Raw genomic sequence first — 21,177 nt, 5'->3', positions numbered from 1 at the left:
TGGGCTCTTAGCTATAAATGCCACTCATAATTAAATCAAATGTTTGTCTGCTGCTCGCAAACTTTCGCTGGTGGCTCTTTGCGTGAAGCTTAAACATTAATTTCCTACGTGCGCGTTAGTTGTTACCATTGCCACTATATCACGGCCAAAAGGTAAATAGAATGCGGCAAGTTCCTCCCCTGGGGAGGCCACATTCCATATGCCAATCCCCGCTAGCCGAACCATCCGCCATTATTCCGTGGCATACATATATAGTTTGCGCTCTAATGAGCGTTTGTCTGTGGCAACCGTATCATTTGCTGCCTCGTCATGCGTTCCTGTAAATTTTTCAGCCTAATGTCTTCATTCGTCTGGTACTCCACCTCACTCCACTCCACTCCACTCCGCTCCATCCTATGCCATTCCAATCCAGCCCTTCCCCTCGAGCGCTTGCCATTGCCATATTGCGATACTTTGCGTGTTCGGATGCGTTTGGCATGCCAGAATGATATTAGTCACACACCGATAGAGAAGTGGGGAATTGGCCGGGGCAGACAGATGGAGATACATTTGCACAACGGCATCATCATTTGGCGGTACACCGTTCCCCATTCGCAGTTCCATATTCCATAGTTGCCAACGCCATGTGAGAAAGAATGGCGCCATGGTGTGGGGGTCAGCATCTCCTCCTGGATGCTTGGCGCATTTTTGGTGCGCCGTATGAATTTCTTCGCTTTGCTCTTCCAAAGCGGCAGCTCGTTAAAGTACCGGTTTTCCGGGCACCCCAACCACCACCTTTAATTTCCAACTTTGACATTACTCCTCAGTCAACAGAGGGCCAGCGAAAAGGAGAAAAAATTCAATAGCGAGCAAATGTTTGGCAACTTCCGGTTTAAAATGGCCATCCCAGGAGCCATTTTGACAAATCTACAGGCCAGTGGAATGGAAACTGGAGGCCGGGGGCTGCATAATGGATGCGGCGATAAAAGCCAGCGACGGGCAACAAAGGAGCATGTAAACGATACCTAATTTCCGCCCGCCTTGCAGCGGATGGATGTGGATGGTCAGGTATCCTGGTTCTATGCCATCCTGGAATACTGGAGTACTGATATCCTGGTGGGCCGTCTTGCAGTGTACCATTCCAACTTGAAATGCCTCGGGCGCAGTGAGCCGTGAGCTTTTATAAACTTATCTCATAACATTAATTGTGGTCAACACTTTTCGGCCATTTAACCCAAATGGTCAGTGGACGGGGATGGGGCAGTGTGTATGTTTACATTGTCAGTGATTTATGCAACTGCGCCACATGAGCCATAAATACCGAAATGCCAAAACTTTTGTCCTGGCCAGGTGAAACACACACGTATGTAACATATATGTGTATGTACGTGTTGCCTCGCCTGTGTGTTCCCAAGTGGCCAACTAAGCGGTCAAAAGGCTCTGGCCCACGCAACGAGTCACACAAACGGGACAAAGTTAAATATTTAAGCAGGCCAAAGCAGAGCGAAAACAAGTCAATTAATTTGAAACGACCCTCGGATGGGGCGAAAGTTCTGCGGCATAAATAAGAGTGCTCGATAAACGGCATTACTATGCACTCGGAATAAAGTTTGCCCTCCGGCGATTCGACACACACTTTTGCTTTTAAGGGAGTCGTTTCGCAAATTAATTTTGTATACTTTTCGCAACATTAAGCTGACTTCTGGCTATGAAAGAAAAAGATGTGTACCATAGGTGTAGATATAAAGTAAGGTATATAGCATACTTAACTTATTAAAAACATAATAAACGAACATACTTCTTACCTTCTAGGTTATTTTTCTGGGATAGTAATATGAAATAGGCGCGCTGATCCTTAGCATAACTATCATCTATTGACCACAGCGAACAGAATCCACTTTTCTGTTAGTGAGTTCCAGATAGGCCATTAAATCGATGGCATGACGCAGAGAAAACCGAGTCCAAAGGCGGGAAAAGCAAATACCGCTGCATACTTTTTGGCGTCGTCAGCACGGCTCGAAGGACCAAAGGGCACGGACACGACGGTTACAAGCTCATTAAACGATTCGCAGCCTCAGGTGGAGCTGGGGGTGAATAGAGCCGTTAATTTCTTTTTATGAACCAGCTGGGAAACATTCCGGCAGGACGAAGGCCAAAGGGCCCAAAAGAACAACAGGCAAACGAAAAACCAAAAAGAAAAAATTAAGAAAATAAAACTTACACTCGAAGATAGAGATCTTAGACGCCAGCAGGAAGATGTGTGCCCACTCCTTTCGAGTTGCCCAAAGGATCCCAGGAAAGCAACAACTGTGCCGGCGCACACAACTGCTGTAATCAGCAGTTAACGAAATATAAAAACAAAAAGGGACATCGGACTGCTGGCTGTGCGCTAACGAGCAATTAGATTTCATTCTAAGCTGGGGAATTAATTGCAGTTCCTTCCTCGCCGAGCAAGTGACTCCCAGCGGGAGTCCTTGGAGCTGCGCGCCTCAAGGAGGCTGCGATCCCCGCCATATGCTGTCTCCTGCTGTCTCCACTCCCCGTGTGATTCATGCGGTGGGTGGGATGGAAGATTGGAGGAATGGCAGGGATGCCCAATTGGCCAGAGTGCGAGTGGGTCCATCTTCACACTACTTGACAACGTAAGCACCTTTCGAAATTGCACATTAGCACATTAGCCAGCCTTACTCCCCCCCAGACCGTAATGAGCTTCGGCATCGGTTTTGTGATTAATTTTTTATTGTACATAGCATTCTGGGAGCAAATAATTGGGGTTGGCCCGGGGGGCAAGATTTGTTTGAAATGACCTGGCCACTTGGCTTAGACGAGCTCCTAACGGCCCATTTTGGCGCCCATAACGAACTGGCCCCAAATTAGTATGCAGCTTATGGGCAAAGTAATTCCCACCATGTGTGTGTGGACTTGGGGTATGGAAATGTGCCCCAGCAATTTGCAACAAAATTCGAACCGCGCTTTAAATGGCCAGCCCTTTGCCGGCTCGCCCGCCTGTCGACTATAGAAGTCATTTAACCAAAAAGCGATTAATCTATAAACACATAAACAACATGCCCAGCCAGCAGAGGCAGCTACGTACTCGCGCTGCAAAAAAAAGAAAAAAAAATACCAAGGGACAGGATGAAAAACAGGCGCAAACCCAGCGGCGGACACTGAAAAATGGCCAAAATCAGTGGGAAAAATCGAAAATCGAAAATCGCGCCATGGGCAATGGCCAGTGGACAGTGGGGAGTGGGCAGCTCTTGGCTGGCAGTTTATGCAAATGTTTGGCCACATGCAGTGTGTCGCAGCCGATTTCCGGCCATGTGTGACAGTGGTCACTTGCTGGACAGGGAACATGGAGCACGGAGCTGGGTTCTCGCAAGGCTGGGAGGCAATAAAAGTAGACGCCGCCGTCGTAAACAACAAGTAAAAAAAGAAACAGCGAAAGCCGGGTAGCCACCGGGGATCTCACGGCTGGGAAAGGGATGCGAATCGAGAGATACCCTGGTGAGCTCTTGGCGGGATCTCCCTGAAGCCCCACCGATGATCGAAGGTGGTCTCCAAAGATATCCGTTTCGAATTTTTCATTCATGGTTGAAATGGTAATTCCTTGTGCAGGAACTCTTTTCGCCTAGTCGGGATTATCTGTACGTGGAGCATCCTCTGCTGCAACCGTTGTGGCCGGCGCCCATTTAACGGTATTTGGCCATTTGCAATTTATGCGCGTGGACCTCCATCGGCGTCCGCGGAAAACTGGTCGGAAAACTGGGGGCTTAAACGCGCCACACCCACTTTTCCGTTGACATTTGCATGGGCATTTCATATGCAGGCTATTATTGTTAAATGACATTGACTGGCTACAATTTGAAGTATTACTTATAAATAAAGTTGTACACTCCGCCTCAGTCGCGAAAAGAAAGCTTTCTCCATTTGCTAGCATCGGTCACTTATAATTTCCATTTCCGCCTCCTTTCTATGTTTTAGTGTCTTAAGTATGTAAGCAAAGGAAGGAGCAAAATGGAAAGCAGAAAGAGATGGTGAAAAGAAGTCAGAAACCGGAAATATTTTTCAAGGGGCAGGCAGCGCAGGCCGGAAATCACAAAATAAGCAAATTGTCTGGCAAAATAAAAATTGTTTCCGCAACGCAAGGATGAAGCTCGGGTTCGGGATGTCCTGCAGGAGCACTTGTTGCACGCTTCGCGGATATCAACAGGACTATTTACAGATACTAAGAACATTGTTGCCCTATATGACATGGTTTTCCAAAGAAATTCAAGATAAATCGAACTTGTAAACCTAGGTACATGACATGCTCTCTGCAGGCAAATGAAAATGAAGTACTTATTGAAGACACCTCCAGTTTTGGCTGACTTGGTTCTATTCCCTCTTTTGTGATTACCATACAAGTGAAAAAACAAGCAATGTTTCTATTCCGTTTGAGTTCCTATTTCCCGGGCTCCCGTGCTCATCCGTGTAATTATGTTTCGAGATCCCCATCTCCTCCTGGCTGACTGGCTGGCTGACAATGGAAACCCTAGTACTGTGCTTTGATCTAACAAACAAATTGGCGCACAGGTGATGAAGCTATGAGGAATGGTGAATGGTAAACAAGCGATGACAAAAACGCAACCACCCACGCCCCCACAGGAGGTGTTCCAATTATGTAAGGTGGCTGGTGGTGGGGGTGGTGGACTATTAGCGCCCTGCTCCAGGAGGCGGAGGAGCAAAACGCTCTAATGAGTTGCCTGGCAGCCTTGTGGACACTGAAATGCGAGTGCCGAAACGGGTTTCTCCTCTGTTATTTCGACGCCCCACCTCGGCGATGTGAAGGATTCGAAGGATGTGCAGGATGTGGAGGACTATGGGTTATTCACATGTGCGATTGTTTGTGCATGTGTATGCTCGTCTTGTTTTTCTGGTTTATTGGGCTAATTCAATAACCGACAAAACCGAAAGCAGGCGGGCGGTAAAAAAGCAGAGCCAAACTTGGGGGTTGGCAGGCAGTCAGCCCTAATGCATGACAGTTATCTGCCCACAGGATTTCCGTTTTAGATCATCACCAGCACACAGGGAAGGCACACAACACAAGGATATTTCGGGGGCCATTGGCTGTTCGCACTCAATCAGATAGCTCCAATCTCCTTGGCCAAAGGAATTCGGCAGCCGCAATCGTGTGGGTGGCGGCTGGCTGTTTGGATGCTATGTCCTTGCTGGCAGGACCTCAAGCCGGGCTTTAACTGAGCACACTGCTCACACTCAGCGTGTGTGTATATTTTTGCATGTGTTTTAATTTGGCAGGCACTAAATCAATTCCCACCCCGCACAACACAGCCCCACACACACATGCGAGTTTATAACTTTATCGGGCATAACGAGTGCATTATCCTGGCACAGGCTGGCACACGTCCTGCCCTCCAGTCCTTTTCCCCCGGTTATTGTTGCCGAGTTGTCTTGTTGTTTTGCTGCGGCATTTAAAAATAACTTTAATGGAAAATTTATCGATCTGGCAAGGGTCTGAGTTTGGATCTGGGAGTGGGGCTGCTAATGCTCCTGCTGGTGCTCCTCATCCTGCTGCTACTGCTGCTACTGCTGCTCCTGCTCCTGTTTTCGATCCCCGAACGGAGATAAGCGACGCACAAGCACAAAGCCAACGTGTGTAGGCAGTAAATCGCCTGAAAAGAAATCAACAAGGATATTATGTGCCTCTGCCTGAATGCCAGCCAAAATCCTTGGCCATTTTGCAGGTTGATTTCCCCCTTTTGTGCTGTGTGTGTGCCCAGAAAACATATTAAGACATTTTAGTGCCGTTTTCACTTCATTAGTTTCGATTTGGCAGCGATTCGTTGTGAATGCAGTTAGATAAAGGATATATACTATGCAGTACTATACAATCGATTGCAGGATGCACCAGAACGGTCTGCCTGTAACTTTTCTCGCATTTTTATGAACTGCTCCCAGCTGGCAGCCAACAAAGTTCACACTTACCCACCGAGGAGCTACTTAACTCCGCCATCGCCATCTGGGGAGCCACTGCATCAGCAGCAGGAGCTGCAAACTTTTGCCAAGAAAAACTCGCAGCTCAAGTCTTAATCATGGCGCGGGAATTATGAAATGTGCTGCGTAAGATGATGACGATGTGGATGGGGATGGGAATGGGAATGGCGATGTACATAGATGGGGATGGTTAGTTAGCCGGTTTTGCTCGGTGAGAAAAACCATTAGGCTAATGCACTAGTTGCGGCTGAAGAGTCCAGCAAAGGATTCTTGCGATGACGAATGTACTTCTTGTCCAGGTCTGTCCAGGAACAGTCCAGTGGACTGACAAAAGACACTGCCGCAGACAAAGAGGATAGGATAGGCCAGGCCAGGACCAGACACTTAACCTAATAACCAGAAGAGCAGGATGACAGAACGTTAAGTAAACGCCATTTGAGCCACTTGAATGGGCAGGACAAAAAGTTTTGAAGAACTCGCATAAAAATGACAGGCGCAGAACTTCCCAAACAGGACCTTCCTCTGATTTGATGAAGACGTTCCTGGCGGCAGGACGAAGACCAGGGACACAACCGAAAAATTCCGCGACAATGACAACAAACAAGGCGAAATGACTGGAGGAGATGCGGGATGGGGGATGGGGGATGGGGGGCCACGGCAAACAAAGATGCAAATCCGCTTAAGTATCTTGCAATGATTGCCGTCAACGAGGTTGCCGTCCGGGGGCAGGACGACAAGGATGCGGACGAGGGGTAGAAAAGAAAGTCCCCGCTTCTCTGGCGAACCACTTAAAGTGATCAAGAAGGATTCACAGTTTGTAAAATGGAATTTTATGGCTTAGTACGAGTTTGGGGGCGCTGAAAAAGTGAAAGAAAAAGACACGCGGGCGAAAAGGAAAATATTTTTTGCGCGGCCAAAAGCTGGGAAAAGTGAACAAATCACACCCCATTACAAAGGACTCGCTGGGGGGATGGCCTGGTATGGGTATGGGCATGGGCATGGGCATGGCAGGCATGGCCAGAGGCGGCCCAGGACACGCACTTCGCCGGCCAAGGACCCAAGGAAATTCCTCAGCAAGGACGCCCATCTCCACGCTTTTTTCCTTCTCTTCTCCTTTTGTTTCCTCGCCGATTTGGAGCGGCTTATCGCGCGACTTCATTTGAATATTCCGCCATTCCGCATCCCGCATCCCGAATCCTTCCCCGCACTTTGTTTATGCATTTGTTAATGTTGTAACGGAGATTTTTACGAGTGGAGCGGCATAATAACAATAATGAAAAGCTATTATGAGCCCGGAGGATAAGCGGCGGCACAGGAAAAGAAATCCAGTTCGACACGCCCACGCATCCCACGTGCCATTTGGCCATATTAAGCGAATTAGAAGGAGCAGCTAGGGGGGGAGTTGCGCGTCTCCTGGCATACTGGTCTCCTGGAGGAGATAAAAGACCTTGGAACAGAAAGATAGACTTCATAATTCGACTTTATAGCCGCTAATGGCAAATTAGGCGACACATTTTTCCCATTCCTATTGTTATGCGGGAAATTGAAAGTACGGAGTGCAAACTCTTGGATCGGAGAGTTTCATAAATGTAAATAATAAATTTTAAAAATTAAAGTAAAAAACTTAAAAAAATATTTAAGTGTTTGAAGATTAAGAACTATGATATGCATACAAATGGTAGCAAAGATATATGTATAATGAAAAGGATTAAGCGTAAGCTTAGACTTAACTTAACTTTTAGATTCAAAATTACCTTTTTTATAATTAAACGATAACAATTCTGGTTAATATATTTTGAACCATAAATCTGACAATCTCGTGTGATCGTGATATTGAGAATTTATGAAGTAAACAAGCGGAAACCGAATGGAAATGGAATGGCTGTCCTGTGGGTGGGAAATAGATTTATTATTCCGCCTGGGAGGAAATGCAGAGGGAATGCCCAAAATCAGGTGTTATGACCTGCCCTCGCATTTATGGTCGATTCCTTTGTTTTATCTCGGCTGGGAAATTCTTTTGACTTGCGAAATGTGCGCATGAATAAAATTAAGTTGATGGCGTTGCCGTTTCCATTTCCATTTCCGTTTCCTGCCGGAGTTGGAGGTGAAGTTGGTGGTGGGGCTGGAGGTGAGCCAGGAATCGAGAATATGGAGTGGGACTTTGGAGACGGGGCACTCGAGGCAACTCGAATCTTGGCGAGGCTGAAGTGCGCATGAAAAGCCACTCGAATGCCGTAAGAATCATTAAAAATCGTTTGTTTTTCTGTTTGCGCTCGCGAGTGGATTTTGTGGTAATCAAAATAACAACAAAAGCGGCGACACAAGTGCCAAGACAGAACGATAGAAACAAAAAAAAAACCGGGAAAAATAAAGAAACTGGCATAAACAAAGGCCGAAATGAATTAGACAACTTAATTATAAATGAACTGGCAGAGGAGCCCGGCCAGACAAAGGATTTGCCACTCATTGTTGTTCGCCGAGCTGCCGAAAAATCCACAAAATTCTGTTTACCCACTCATTAGGCGGGCTGCCCCAACTGCTCCAGCGGCTCCATCTGGAACTCCATCTCCAGATCCGGCTCCTTGGCCCTGAGACGCTGCCAAGAACAACAACGGAATTAACAAGTTAAACAGTCAACGAGCTGACTTCGCAATGACGAATGCCAAATTGAATGCAATTACCAAATGGTTTTGGCGTGGGGCAAAGGCACAGGCAATTGCAGGACAGGATTGGGCTAGAGATTGGCCGTGGGTATGGCATGGGCAGGGGGTGAGCACAGGAAGCCAAGGCCTTTGTCTTTAATTGAGTTACTTCGATTGCTTTTCCACAGCCGGAAAATGCATTAAGAGGGCACGAAACTGGCCGGCATCTTCAAAAGGTTAGCAGAAAAGCGGAATCCAATCCATTCAACTACAGTTTGCAAAAAGTGAGGCCAAAAGTTGGCCAATTACAAGGAACCGGATATAACGACATCAGCTGATCTAGTTTTTTGTATAATAGTAAGTGTAAGTATAGTTGATCTTATCCTAAAATCACTTTAAAATTGACTATAGCTTGCAAACAGGATATTATTATAAAAAGAAAAAATCATCCTTTAATTGACAATTATGGTTAAATGTGGATGAAATGAATGTGTTTCTAGGGTTAAAGTTAAGGGAATTTATAAAAAAATTAGATTAATAAACATTTGTGGATTTTTTACTTTAAAGTCTAAAACTGGACGTACCCATTGGGTTACGTTAAAAGTTAGCAGCTTAATGGAGAAAAAACAGAATGTGTTTTTCCAGCAAAACGTTGATATTAGCGACACAGGGAGCAATGAACCAGGACTCTATGACCATGTAATAAATGCAGAGGCTGCGTGTACATAGTGTGCTATATATACATACATGTATCCATGTACATGGCCAATGTCATTCGATATCCAGTGTTTATGGGGCGGCACCGCCAGCTGGCCACGCCCACGCACATTAAAAATCCCTCCGCAAATGGGAGGAGCCACGGCCAGAGCGAGAGGCACTAAGCGCAGGAGCGAGAGAGCAGGATCCACAGAGCGAGAGCTAAACAAAGAAAGAGAGGCAAATTGTGAGTGAGAGAAAGGAAACTATACAAGTTGCATTTTTATTTGCGATAGCGAAAAGGGGGGGATTTTCAAATCACAATGTCTCCAGAATGGGGGAACACAAAAGGACAAAAGGAAGCAAGGACGAAAGTCAGTTGGCAAGTTTTGTTTGCTCAAATCTTGTACTCCCCTGCATGTGGCACACAAAGGAATCAAGCAAATAAACACATCACTCAGCAGGATAAACCGGAGGAGTAAAGTTGGATCGAGTGGAGTGGAGTGGAGTGGTGCGGAGTGTTTGTCACTTTGGCGACATGTGTGACGGCGACGATGAGCCAGGACTGCAGGGCTCCAGGACATTGGGGCTCCGGGCCTCGTCATCTTCGTCTTCAGGCCGGGGAATCCTTGCTGGATTGCTTCTGGCGCAGACAGCAGGCCTACAAGTGGACGAACCGGCCTGGGTTGGAGTGGGTTGGATGGGTGGTCCTTGTGTGGTGCCTTGGTCCTTTGCCTTTGCTGCTCCTCGCAAGGCGCAACACGTTGCTCGAAAGACGCTGCCAGGTGCCTAGCTTTTGCCAAAGGTCCTTTGGCCATCGGTAGTAAATTACTTTTTGTTTATCAAGCAGGAATCACACACAGCGCACACACACTCTGAGATTTGCATAAGGATGTGCTTATGATGTGCTCGGATTATGGCGCAATGGACTGGAGCCTGCCGACCGTAGACGTAGACCGAAGTCTGGAGACTGGAAGGGCTATCTAGACATCTACATAATATTAAGACAAAGCTCGTTGAGCCGTAAGACGATTTAATCGAGCTGAAATAATGGACTAAGGCACCGAAACAGACACGCACACACACGGCATTTTCATGAACTTGTTGAGGGCGATGGAGTGAGTCGCCGACTTGGACCGGGATTGGTGGCCACCCACCGGGCGCAGCCATCATCCAGCTGAAGGACATGCAATGAACCGAACTTGATGCCCCTATCGAATTTATGGCTTATCTGATTTCCAACAATTAAAAACAGCACAGGACTCGGGCCTGCCTAACCCATTCCCACTACCATTCCCATTCCCAATCCCATACCCAGTTCCATACCCAATCCCATTCCAAGTCCTGGAGCCACTCCTACGCCCATTGAGCTTGTCTCGCTTGGCAGCGCTTTAATGCAATCAAAACATTTATAAAGCTTTAGACGCCGCGCGGCAAAGACAAAAATGCGGTGGTTGTTGTTTTAATTAGATTTCCAAGGCTCAGAGCTCCTGGCAGGACGACTGTCTAAATTGCCACAGCTGTAAGGGGTTAACCCGCAACCCTTAATCGCTGCGCAGCGAGGCGAACCCGCGATACCCTTTCACCTCTGCCCAGGTGCGGATATATATACATATGTATAGCTGATATACCCCGCGAGTGCAGGGTATGCAAAGTAGGAATAATCTGCCGACGGCAATCTCGGCGCTCAAGAGCGGAGCCGCTTAAATTAATGAAGAAATAAAGACGCACGAGATTTACGCGCTTAGGTGAGCCAGGAGGCGGGGGGCAGAAGGCAGGATAAAGGCTTCATCCTGACGGAAATATGCAGGGCGAGATGCCGGCGAGATTCGTGAAATGCCGCACAATGGCTCCCAGGGGCACGATAAAAATCGAATTAATAAGAGTTCAGCATAAATGGGCCTGGAAATGTCAGCCAGCCAGCTGAGGGAACACCTCTGGCTGGCATTTGTGTACATTATTATTTTCATTGCGATTTGCCAGAGATTTGAGTGCGACATTGGCAGTGTAATTAGCTCAAAGGGTTGTCTTCGCCCCCAACAACTCGCCTACTCCTTTCGCCGGTGTTGCTGGCTAACCCAAAGGATGCCAAAGGACACGCACTTGCAGCAAGCACTTGAATGGCCGTTGATGCAGCAGGGCTTAATTAATGCATTGCGAGTGGCAGTGACAATTCCGGGTGTCCATCAGGTGCCACAGGTGTTTCGACTAATAACCAAGGACGACGTTTATGCCAATGAACACAAATCACCACACACACATACATATGCATTTAGTCCAACACCACACACACACGAGCATGTGCGTACGTACGTGTAAGTAAATTATGACAAATGTCCTTGACAGCCGAGGTGGACAGTTGCCGTAACCCTTTACGCCCGCCCCGGCCACTCCAATTGGGATGCGTTGGAATGGGTGCGGACACATTTTGTGGCAGCTGTAACTAACAACAACATGCACACAACAAATTACCCATTTAACACAACAACAACAACAGGCGGAGCGGAGCAGGGTTGCACAGCGAAGGGCATCAGGCAATGCCCTAACTTTTCACAAAACTTAGGAGTTTGATATTAGCTATGATAACAATAGTACTTGGGTTAATATATGTATGGGGCTGTCCTTCCTGAAGATCTACTTTTATTAGCCAACATAGGACATACATTTTTAAAAATTTAGTATATATATTTGGTATATTCCCGGTTTGGATAATTTTTCATATTTAACAGACGCATTTTTGCATTTTACCCGTACTCTACCTTTTTATGCATTTGAAGAACCAACAATTTATCTATAAATGCCATATAATCAACGGTAGAGACACTTTTTATGACTAAATTCCGCAATTTTATAGCAGAAGAGTATTCAAACATCGAGTTAAAACATTTTGATATTGCCCGGGCTAAAAAGAGCCAGCCAGCTTCAGTTTCCTAACCTTCTGCCGTCTCCGTGTAATTATTCAATTCAATTAATTCCGCTTACGCCTTTCGGGCCAATCCTGCAGCTCCGGCTGCCACCGTCCGAGATTGTGTCCATCCTCGGCTGGCCATTTCCGCTTCCGATTGTGTCCTGCGTCAGTTTATCTCGCCGGAATGCGAGTGTGTGTGTGTGTGGGGGTCCTTCGGGCTTCGGCTTTTTTTGGGTCAAGCTCGAGTGGGGCAGCCTCCAGGCAGCCAGCGGGCATCCTCCGGGATAAGGAGCAACAATTTCAACTATCCGGAGCCCGGCCGAAGGTCCTGCCATGTCCTGCCAGCTCGGCCGGATGATAGGCCTTGTGTGGAGAGGCAGCCTCTCGGCATTCCTTGCATAGTTCGGCTTTTGTTTTGCGGCCCCAATGCGAAATCCTTTTGATACCAGCAAATGGGCAGGGCAAACAAACAAATTTCATTTATTTTTTAATAAAGTTATATTTGTTGTTAGCATTAATCCTGTTCCCTGTTCAGGATTGCTTTGTGCCATTCAGCATCAGTTTCAGCTTCAGTTTCTGTCTCCGTTTCTGTTTGTGTGCCCGTGTTGGTGTTGGTGCTTGTGCTTGTGTTTGTGTTTGTCCATGTCCAACAATGGTCGCTTCCGTTTCCGCTGGCCCAAAAAAATATTCCAAATTGCTTCGAAAATGGCAAATAGCAACATAGCAAATGGCCACAGAAAACAAAGGCTGGCCAAAGCGAGGAAAAACGAAACGGAAACTGCAAATAGAATTTTCGTGCAAAACTTTTTCCAGTTTTGCGGCAGTCATGAGATATGCTTGATATGCCTGCGTACGTGTGTGTCCTTCGTTCCGTCCTTCGGTGTGCGTATCCTTATCACTTCCGTCATAAATTTCATTTTGCTTTTATTTTTCTATTAAAAACTAAGTGGCGTGGGTGGGTGGGTAGAAGGGGCTGTGCTCGTTTGCCCATAAATCAAAAGGGAATTCCGAAAATTGGAGAGCCGGAACTGAGAAAAAATAGACAAACATGAGCGGCAAACTAAATCGCAATAATATGAAAAATAACAAAAGGCAAACGGCAAAGGGCGAACGGCAGTGGCAACTGAATATTTTACCCCTGGCCTCTGTCCCTCAAGCCCAGTGCAATCTGCCACGTGCTACGTGATCTCCTCACGCATGCAAATGTGGCAACATTAGAATTTTCAACAGCCCCAGTGGCGACTGGGCCCGTTTTTTATCTCCTCGCCTGCGGTTTGGCCGCGCTCCGTATTCTTCGCAATCCAGTCATGTTTTCCAACTTTTCCATTTTTCTACTTTACCATTTTTGCGCCTTTGCGGCTCATCTTGGCCTGCATCGTTTGTCATTATTTAAATTCCCCTCCTGACATCGCAAACGGACACGCACACTGGCGCATATGAAGTTGTCACCGGGCAAACGGCAAGGATCCAACGAGTAGTCCACATATGTGGGCAAGGATATGCGGCAGGATGTGGGGCAGGATGTGGGGCGACTGTCAGCGATAGTCCCCGGGAGTTGTCAAGCAACTGCTCTCCTAATGTGACGCATATGAAATTAAATTAAACGACAAACTCACCGGCTTTCCAGGACCTTCTACGTGTGCGGGATTCCGGTTTCTTGCTATTTTTGGATTCCGGATTCTTGAGTTTGTCCATGGCGAACATAAAGGTCTCAAGTGGTATTGTAGCTGTCATATTTAGAGAGGTCTTTCCATAACTCGTGACTTCTTTATATTGGACCAGGCTAAACTAATACATCTTTGTATTGAAGGGTTATTCTCATTTGCTAAAAATATGCTCAGATTGACACGAGCTTACAAATATAGATTCAGTAAGTTGAAACCGTTGTAACCTTCTACGTTGTAAGTGGTACTATTTACAGAACGGCGTAAATTTGAAGTATTGGAGTAAGCTTGAAGAAAAGGTCCTTACAGCATTGTACTCGCCGCTCCGGATATATTTGCCCATTTGCACACAAACTTGCAACATAAAAAGATAAGATATAAATGTGCAGCAATAAAAAGCTGAGTTTGGGTCAGGAATTAAATATGCCACTTATCTGGCGCAAACTGCAAACACATTACACCGCGCAGCGGGTGGTGCCAAAAGGAGCAAAAGGAGCAAAAGGAGCAGGCGGAGCCACCAACACCATTGACACCACCAGCCAGACAATGGCCAGGTATCATGGGCACAATCAGCAGCCCGGCAAGATTCGGGCCATGTTTGAATTGCTGTCATTAAAATGTTGACAAAGGCGCAGAAAGGTGTAAAAACCGCAGCCCCTGATTTCCGCGCACCACCCAACCACATTGGTGAATTGTGCTGGTGTTGGTGTTGGTTGTTGGTTGTTGGAATTGGTTGTTGGTGGGTCCGTAATGAGTTTTGTTAATGTGACGGCCGCAAATGCGGCAGTCGCGTATGAATATTATTCGTATTCCTATGCGCATTATGGCCACCACACACACACATACATATACATGTATATATAAAATATTCGCATTGCAACTGACAGGATGATGAGACCCGGAAAAAGGTAATGTGGGTTCTGGGCTGGGGTACGCAGAAAGTCAGATGGAATTTCAGAGGGTAATTCAGTAGCAGGCTGCAGGACGAAAACCATGATGATGATGACGTGGATGGGATGGGAACGGGGCACAGCATCAGGAACTTCAAGTGGCGAAACGAGGCGAGAACGAGTGGTGACCCTTGAAAGCGCCAATCAAGTGGCTGGGAACCGGGCTCTTACATGCGTAATTTGCACGCCAAGTGCTCGAGACCCGGCACCAAGCCAACCAAACCAAAGCCAAACTGAACCAAAATGAACCACTTCCCATTTTTGGGCCGACATCGTCTGGTAATTAAATTTCGTACGCCCGCCCGGCAAAGTGTGAAAATCATAAAAAGCATCAACGTCCTGTATACGCCGTGTGGTCCCAAAAATGTTAAACAATTCACACGCCTGGGCTAATTAAGCGCTCGTCCTGCGCTCCTTTCGATACCCTCGTCCTTCGAACGAGTGACTGTGTGTGTGTGCTTGTGTGTGATTTCCATATTTTGATAAATTCTGATGGAGTCGGAAAGTTGGCATTAAGTTAACCGGAAATTAACTTAATAATGACTTGTTTATGCATGTGTCTGACTGTCTGTCTAAGGCTATTTGTGTGCGCATAAAGATAGCACTTGAGTTGCCCGAAACTATCCCCCATTTGGAGCAGGGATTTCCACTGCCACGTATATCCTTCATATCCTTCAAGCCATTGCGGTCATTTGGCACCCTTTAAATGGCACACACACACACTCGCACACTCGCGCGCACTCACATGCCTTAATTAATGAGCTCATAAATTAGCCATAATTATTGTAATGAGCCCAAGTCGCATTAATGAGACCGCCTGAGACAATTCAACTTAAAATTTATGAATTTATGGCCATGTGTTAGGGCCAATTAGTGGAGTCGCGTTCGCGTTTTGCAGTAGTGGCCGCCTCGCGAATCGCGCAATTAAATGCACCTGATGACAGCGGCAGGAGTAAAGGACATGTACAGCTGCATAGACACATTAATCATGGCAATAAGGAGCAGTGGGAGGACTTAAGCTCTCGCCGCGATGTGGACTTGTTTGCCAAGGGGTTGCCGCTGCAATCGGAGAGTGATTCCGAATCGGGATCCTTCGCCTAAGCGCCAAATAAATTACGGGGTCAGCGAATGTAAATGGCAATAAATTAAATGTACATCAATGAATAAAAACCAGCGGCAAGAAAGCGGGAAAAAGGACAAGAAGTTCTGTTTGCTGGCGGGGGTTTATTGAGTAAACAAACAAACAACAATGAAACCAAGCAAACAAACAGACAGCCAAGCAGGCAAACAAACGGCAGGAAGGCTGGAAAAGCGGAAAAGCAACCGAAAAAGAGGGTGCACCACCCAACCGCCCAACCGCCCAACTACCCAGCCAGCCGTTCAGCTATCCAGCCAACCCGTCAGACCAAATGGCCAAATGAAATTTTAATTTTTTTCCAGCTTTTTCCGCTTACCTACTCTTAATTCCGCCTTCAAGATGGGGTCCTTGGGCGGGATCCGTGGCGATTATGCACGGTAAATCATTTCGACATTTTCCCGTTCATAAGCACGTAATTTGACTTGATTTTTTAGCCGCCGCCGGTCATTTGCTTTATTGACTGCCGTGTCCCCCAGCAGAAAGAAAACCCCAGCGGAGGCAAAAAAAAACCAACAAAATCTGGGATAAACAGGACGAGCAAGGACGAGGCTGGAGCCACGACTCCGCATATAATTGCGGTTAATTAAAGCTTGATTTCTTTGCGGCCGCGTCAAGTGAGCGTTAAAACAAATGGCCCCCTCTGACCCCCCAGAAGTCCAGCGAAGAGATTTTTTACTTTTCGAACAGCCCACTGATGTCCTTCGATAAGGAATGATCTAGTACAGGCAGCAAGGATTTATTTATATTCCCCCACTCTGCCTGCTCTTTGTGCATCCTGTGCGGCGCTTCACCTGCCACTTCTGGTGGTGACTCCAGGCTCTTTCAAGCTATTCACCTCTGTCCGCAGCCAAAAAAAAATTGATTATTAATGATGGGTCCATGGCCAAGTAAATGGGGGAAAAAAAGAGCAAAGTGCGACGAATGCGAATAAAAAAAGCGCCAAGAAATTAATTATGGAAATTACTTGGCCATCCAGCGCATCACCCCCGTGTTTAATCGGCTTGCGGTTTGATTTATTTAAAATTCGGGAATAGAATTTTTATACATTTTTTGCAGCATGCTGGCACACTTAACCGTTGTTGCCCGGCACAAATAACAATTTATTTTCATTAATTTGTGCCTTAACCCCTTGACGCCGCCGCGAGTTCATTAGGAATGCAGGCTGCATGGCCGCCGGAGTTGATTGCCAACCCTTTCCTTGACTCCTCTAAGCCTTGAAACGGAAGTCCTTCGTCCATTTTACCCAGCAGGTCCTTGTAATTATTGCAATCTGTTCGATTTTGGGATACACTTTGGCCGCGAACGCGACCATTTTGCAATTTGGGAATGCAAATTAATTGCCACATGGCCCGGCTGGGAATGTCCTGGCGGAGAAGTGTTGCGGCATTAGCAGTGGCCATTAAAGTAAATTGTAATTGGTAATTCCCCCGCCTCGCCACTCTCGGCTGGAACAGATCGAATGGCGTGAGCCCTGCGAATTTTCACATTTCCACTGGGGTGGCTCTGCCCTTTACCTTCTCCCTGTTCCTCCTTTCAGTTCGTTTCGTTTGGTTTGTATTCGCTTCTTTTTTTGCCAATATTAAAAGTCATAATTCAATTTTATTGCAAATGTTTCAGGTGCCTTAATCATTTCTAATATCCTGCCCAGCTCGCTCGGCCTGCCTCCCAGGACGCCTATTCAGCGAGTCGACTTCCGCTCCACTCATAAATACTAATTTCACAGGCAATAAAGGCGCTACATTCGCCAGGCCTCGGATCCTCGCGACTCCTCACGTAGTTCTGCCATTTCGATAGCTGCCAGGACATTTGCCAGATACGAGTTGTAGATAATGGCTGGAGCAATTTTTAATGGATTACTTCGCGAACGCGACTCCGGCCAGCTGTTTCTGGTCTCTGAATGTTTCAGAATGGAGCACGGAGCACGGAGAAGGGTACTACAAGATGTACGAATGATTTCCATTATAAGTTCATGTCAGAAAGTGGTGCTTAGTGCTTCATATTCCATTTGAAGCTAACCAAGTTGCCAGCACAATCAACTGATGAGTGGGAATGGGAATGGATTTCTCATAATTTATGGCTAGAATATATTGTTTTAAAAATTGAAAAATAAATAAGGGGTAAGTGGTTTCAGCTAATAAGAGTAGTACGATTGGAAAGGAATATTATTATTTAAGCAAATGTTGTTCGGACTCCAATTAGTAACTTCGCCAAGGTTCGACTGTAATATAGTAACCCAGTATTCAAAACTAGTTCACTCACCACCAAATAGAAGGGTCGAAAATAGAAGCCAATCTTATTATAATGATATAATCAGTCTCTTATTAGGCGCGTTAATAGTGGGGGGTTACTAATTAGCCAAAGGGGGATACGCTTACCCTTTCCGCCTGGATTACCCACATCAATTGCAGAAGCTAGTTCAAAGGGCTCCACTCCTCCTCCGGTCCGCCGAAGTAGCCAATGGCCAGCAAATACGTAGATAAGATAAGCGGCTAGAGGCCTACGAACTTTAGATACCCTCCGCATGGCATGTGCGTACATATGTACATATATATGGCGCCCAACGTGGAACCCCCCATGCGATGGGCAAATCAAAGGATGTGAGTCTTGCGTATTGTTGCGGTTAGGGTTGAGTGAGCGGTCCCAGTGAATGGAGTTGGGTGCGAGTACGCCTGATTATACATAACGGCTCATTGCCTGCCACGTCGATGGAGCAGGGGCAGGGGCGGGGGCAGGGGTTGCAAGGACTCCGTCTAATCACTGTCACATGCAGGCGTCGCTTGCGCATTCAAAGCGAGGCGAGGCGAGTCGAAACAAAGGCCAGAAGCTGGCGGGAAGGGTCCGCCGTGCTGGACAATGCAGCGCAGGATGGCCAGGAGATGGAGGCTGGGGCACTGGCCTGCTGTTAATTCGATTAATTACAACAATCAGCGGCATGTTTCATGTGGCAGCGACAGTTCGCTGCTCGGAGGCGTGGCAGAAGGCGCAGGAGCTTAACAAATTGCCCCATGCTAATGACACGTCCCTGCCCCATGTTCCTGCTCATGTTCGCCAACAATCGAAGCATAATGACAATGATAGATTTCCCAATATCTGTCATGTTTATGGGCAAAACAAAAGAAGCGGGATGGCCGGCGGGAAGGAGGCTGGAGGAACAACAGGGCATAATTGGATATAACATTTATACGCAATCATCGACAGATTGCAAAACGATTAAGCCAACCCTCGAAGAAAGTCTTGGCCTGTGCCTGGAGAAAGTCGATTCCCATGGCATAGTCCCATAGTTCTATATATATAGTTCGTATGTCCCTGCTTCCCTGATGAGCCTGTCATTCCCCCGGCCAGCCGACGAAAGTAAATCCAATCGGGCAAGGAGCTGGCCAATATTCGACCCTGAAAAGCAAATGCGGGCCGGCCCACGAGTCCAAGTTCATTTGGCGTTCGTTGAACGCTTTTCGGGCAAACAGAAACAATCAACTTAATTTGGCGCCCGCTGAAAGCCCTGTGGCAGATAAATTAAGTCATTAGTTCGAGCTGCAAGTTGGTGGTGCTGATGGTGGTGGTGGTGCTGATGGTGGTGGTGGCAACGATGGACTGATGGGCACGAGAAGAAAGTTCCCGGCTAAAGTGGAAAATAAATTGGCAAACGTTTGTTTTGAGATTAACCGCGATTAGAACGTGGAACTGCGAGCGGCTGGGAGTGGGGTCTGCTTGGGGAATCGCAGCAAATGTTGCCATTATTTGATAAGCTCAAACATAGACACAGTACCCTCCTCCTCCTCCTTCCCCACCATGTGTTTGTGTAAACAAATGGCAAATGCGAGAATAATCGTAGGAGATTAAAAAGTTTCCTGCGCCCGCACAAAGCAAAAGGGGCAGCTCGAGCCCCAGGAGCAGGAGCTGGAGGAGGATTTGGAGCAGGAGCTGGAGTGGACCTGCTCTGACGCGAGACAAATGAGTGGCGCACGTGAAGCGTCTGGCCTTGTCTGTATATCCCTGGGCCTAACTAATTTATGGCGCCTGCATACAAATTGCCCTGGCTTGCCGCCACATCCCATACCCACACTCCCATCCACAAACAGTCCCATTTTCTCCGGCATTCGGAGGCAAAGTTACGGCAGGACTTAGTCTTAGCCAAGACCTACAACTATCCCCAGCCACCGGGAGCCGTGCGCTGGGAATCGAGAATTGAGTGAGCAGCCAGCTGGCAATTAAGATCCCAAACACACGGCCGGATAATCCCTGGATGCACATATTCATCATTTTGAGATCATTAACTAGCCATTTATGTAGGCTGTGTGAGGAATTGGGCCAGTGATGAATGTATCTCAGAACTTTTCATTGCCTCCAATCAGGACTAAGCCAAGAAAACGAACAATAAACTTTAGGCGTGCTATTCCAGTCTGGAAATCAGAAAACTTCTTGGTTGAGTAACAACAGTTCTCACAAAGGCTTACAGTATTTTAACTTATTTTTAAATTCTGAAATAGTTTGACATGAAATACTGGGAGTTTTCAAAAATATTCAAATAAACAGCGATCGAAATGCGAAACATTTTACCTTATAACACTCTAGGATTCTTAATTGATGGGTTTAAAATGTTAAGAGCTGCCTTATTTTTGGCTAAAAAAAGGTAAGTTTCTTTTAATTTTCAAATTCAGAGGAAAAGTGATAGCATTCATAAGCTGAATCCATTACTAACTAAAGAAGTTTTTAGCAATTATTATTTTAAATCTCAGTTAAGGATTCCTATTTGAGTTGCTTTAAATCTCGAAGTTACTCTCTGCATCAAATTCATATCCTTGTATAAAAGAAAGCTGATAATGATAATCAGCAATACTATAGAACTCGAATCGATTGTAAACGAGTTAATTAAACTATTAAGCATAAATTGTGGGTTCATTGCTTTGAATTACACACTTTAAGCAGTGAGTTCCTCTACCATTTAAGTTCCGCCACTATATGATTTCGACCCTTTAACGGCCATCGAGTTGCCCTTTTAGTCGTCGAATGTGCATTTTACTGCATGCAAGGAAAAGTTTTTAATTAAATCATGAACACAGCCGCACGTTATAAATATTTCGAGGGGCGGCAGGCCAACCAGCTCCGTGTTGAGGAACCATGTGCCTAAATGGAGGAGTTCGGAACTTTTGGGGGTGACAGTGAGCAAGACGAATAGTTGCAACGGGGTGACTGGAATCCACCCCGTCCT

This window comes from Drosophila mauritiana, chromosome X, assembly GCF_004382145.1.
Source record: "Drosophila mauritiana strain mau12 chromosome X, ASM438214v1, whole genome shotgun sequence".
NCBI classification, from domain to species: domain Eukaryota; kingdom Metazoa; phylum Arthropoda; class Insecta; order Diptera; family Drosophilidae; genus Drosophila; species Drosophila mauritiana.
Note: the sequence above shows the minus strand (reverse complement) of the source record.